The 3,518-nt window shown below is 38.9% G+C and overlaps 1 long non-coding RNA gene across 1 annotated transcript; it reads left to right on the top strand.

Annotated features, from left to right (window-relative positions):
• The first annotated feature begins 985 nt into the window (after window positions 1-985).
• LOC121751070 lies at window positions 986-3,164 on the top strand. Its single transcript, XR_006039994.1, has 3 exons — window positions 986-1,504; window positions 2,337-2,401; window positions 2,909-3,164. It is a non-coding gene; the product is annotated as an uncharacterized LOC121751070 (long non-coding RNA).
• Window positions 3,165-3,518: the final 354 nt, after the last annotated feature.

The following is a 3,518-nucleotide window of genomic DNA, read 5'->3' as shown; positions in this document are numbered from 1 at the left end:
ACAAATTGTCCTTTTCTATTTAAACGACGTCGTTTTCATTCTCTCCGCTTTTTCAACGTTGGAACTTCCGACGAATTGTCCTTTTCTATTCAAATGATCGTTGGGTGTGTGCCTTTGAACCCGGTCGTGAATTGGCCTCTCTAAGTGGTCGGACAGTTCTTCCATTGCCAATGCATATAGTCTATGCTGCCTAGTATTCCAAGAAAGCCGTGCACCCTCCAGTGCAAATCAAGCAGGTACTGGCAGTCGGCAGGGGTCGGCGACCGCAGATATGTGGCGTGTAAAGTCTCGATGACGCCCTTTCAAAAATATTTCAGACACTCACGTCCTGTAGTGTCAGCAACGTGAAGATACTTGTTGAACATGTCGGACGCTCCCACATAAGCCAACTGCTTAATTGCAGTCGTGCAAGAAAAGGTCACAACTCATTCTAAAAATCGTCGGCCCACTGTGGCTCCTTGGAAAAATAGTCTGAAAACAAACGTTGGGCAGCCCAACATTGTAACGCCCGGCTTTTCGAACCCTAATTTTCGAACCCTAAGACGTTGTATTTATTGCTTTGATTGCCGCAATTAAATGACGAATTTATTATGTGTATACTTTGGTGACCTAATTTGTTTTGACCGAGTCAAAATCGTTGATTTTATGACGTGGTTATAATTAATTGATATGGGATGGAATATATATTTTTGCGGTGAATTACATTATCTTTGGGGAATGAGATTTAAATAGAATCATAAATAATTACCTTGCCCCTTTCATTGTGGAAATTTCGACCACTATTATTTTAAGGAGAGGAATTCTATTTTCTTGGATTTAATTATTTACTTGGGATAATTATCCAATTAAATCCAAAGCCAATTATTATTTATTTCCTTCTTGAGAAAATCGGCCCCCACTAATTTTCCTAAAGGAGATTTCGAAATCTCCTTACTTGTGGGAGAAGAAATTATTCATTAATTATTTTGATGCCTCAATTATTTCTTTCCATGTTTTAATTGGAATATTCTAGCAAATCTTTCCCTATCTTATTTTATTAAAGATTTGGAAATTATTCCTTGTGGAAGGAATACTTCACACACCTATTTCCATATTGTTTGGGAGGATTTTTATTAATTTTCTTGCTCCGTATTATTTTATTCTGCTCCGTGAAAATACCAAATAAAATCATGGGCTAATTAAATAGCCATGATTTTCGAAAATCCTCCTTAATTCTTGCCCCTTATTCACGCCATTTCCCCTCCATCAAATCTCAATCTTTATTACAATTATTCTCCCAAATATTCTCTAATTAATTGTGGGATATTTTCAAGCTCTATAAATAAGAACCTAACCCTAACCTCACTAAACACACGCCTACACTCCCTCTCACACGCCCCCTCCCCTCTTCTTCACTCTCCCACACTTGTTCTTCCACTCTACTCAAGATCCTTTCGATTCGCCAAGAGTTTGTTGAAGAACCAAGAGTTTTAAACGTTTCTACCGATTGTTTTGTTCAAGAAAGGTACATTCAAGCCTCTATTCTTCATTCCTCTCCATCCCAACTCTTCTTTTGTTCCCTCATGCATCTAGTGGGTGTAGGATTTCAAATCTAAGGGTTTTAATCGGTGGGAATTTGTGATTGTGTATATGATTGCGTTTTGAATGAATTGTTTGATGATTTAATGAATCTATGACGAATGATATATGATGTTATGAAAGCATGAGTATAAGGACTCTTTTGAGCATGTTTGTATGTTAAAACCATGAAAAGGGTGATTTTGAATAGGTGGGGGTAAACCCTATTTCGAATTTCTAAAAGCATGAGGAACTGTGATTCCGAACAGTAAGTTCCGACTCGTTTTTGACTGACCAAATGAACTCCGATTTAACCGATTCTTTTTCCTGAGTAAACTTCATGATGTCTTCTGTGTTCTGTATGAATTTCAACTCATTTGGATACAAGATGGATTTTTGGTGAATTTTTAAAGTTGACTGCGCTCTTCTGGCAGAAACTGTTTTCTCGACCAGTAGGTTACGTCTTTTAATTGACCGACTTAAAAGGGGTATTTTGACATGAAAATTAAACTGGAAGTTATTTGATGAGTCTTCTGCCTTGTGGTAAAATTTTAGCCCCAACGGAAGTCGGGTGAATTTTTAGTGAATTTTATAAAATGGTTGCGCAGTGCTGCCAGATTCCTATCTTTACAAAAACACTATGTTACTATAAGTGAATTACATGATTGATATATGTGATGACGTGATGTGATGTTCAAAGATGGGAAACGGGAAAACGATAGGGACATGCATAATATTAAGTCAATGGTTGTGACTGATAAGTTATATATTATCTAAAGGTGATAACTCGTGCGCAAAGCGTGATAACAAAGGAAAGACAGTAGTTGAAACCGAAACGATCGAGGTGGGCTACTTTTCTACCCTACACTATGTGTGGGTTCTCTTTTATTAAAAACTCTTTTACGTATGACTGTGGAGCTATAAGGGTGGTTTTAAGCGATTATCATGCCGTGATTTGTTTTTAACGTGCCTATCTGATGTGGCTGTTGCCACTGTTATATAAATCGAATTCGGGTCCTCGTAGGGCCGCAAACCCTACTTGGATTAGTGTACACCTATGGTAGACTGCGTGCTAGCGTACGGGCTGGCCGGTCTAGTGACCTAGTTTGCGGCCGCATTCCTTGTCATGTATTGGCAGATATGGACGACGATGGGGAAAAATGACTGCGCAGTCGCTATTTTGAACAATGGAAAACATTTTTGGTGCCTCGGGCCTTTCCAAAGTAAAACCCCGATGGTTACTTACGTATGGCATGATAATATATACTTTTATTTAAAATGTTTTCGGGCATGAGCCACTGAGTATTATTTTTATAGTACTCAGCCCTGCATATGTTTTCTCTATGTGCAGGTTGAGCAGCGACGAGCGGTTGGTGGTGTTGAGCAGAAATAATAATATGGTTGTTTTGAAACTTCGAGTGTCGTTGTGTCTTCACACATGACTTCCCTCTTCTCTTGGATGCTTCCGCTGTGATATTTTCTTTACGTACATTTTTACTTAACTATGAATCTTTTTGATTAAATGTTGAGAACTCGTTACCCTTTTTATTAATGTCAAACCTTTGGTCTTTTCAATTATTTTAATATAAATATCCTTGGTCGTTTAATTATTAGACTTAAATTTTGGTCAGACTTTTATCGAAACCCTAGCCTTCTAAGCCCGTTCATTTAAACCCCTTTAAGTCGCGATCGCCTGCTTTTATTAACCCTAGGGGGCGGTCGTGACAGTTTGGTATCAAAGCCGTCGTGACAAGCTAGCTCAAGTGTATATAAAAGAAATAGTGCGACTGCATGGAGTCCCCGTGACGATCACGTCTGACCGTGACCCGAAGTTTACATCAAGATTTTGGATTAGCCTACAACGTGAGCTAGGCACTCGACTGAACTTCAGCACCGCTTTTCACCCGCAGACGGACGGGCAATCCGAAAGAACGATCCAAACCCTCGAGGATATGTTAAGA

This window comes from Salvia splendens, chromosome 10 (assembly GCF_004379255.2).
Source record: "Salvia splendens isolate huo1 chromosome 10, SspV2, whole genome shotgun sequence".
NCBI classification, from domain to species: domain Eukaryota; kingdom Viridiplantae; phylum Streptophyta; class Magnoliopsida; order Lamiales; family Lamiaceae; genus Salvia; species Salvia splendens.
This window is presented reverse-complemented; position numbering and strand designations above follow the sequence as displayed.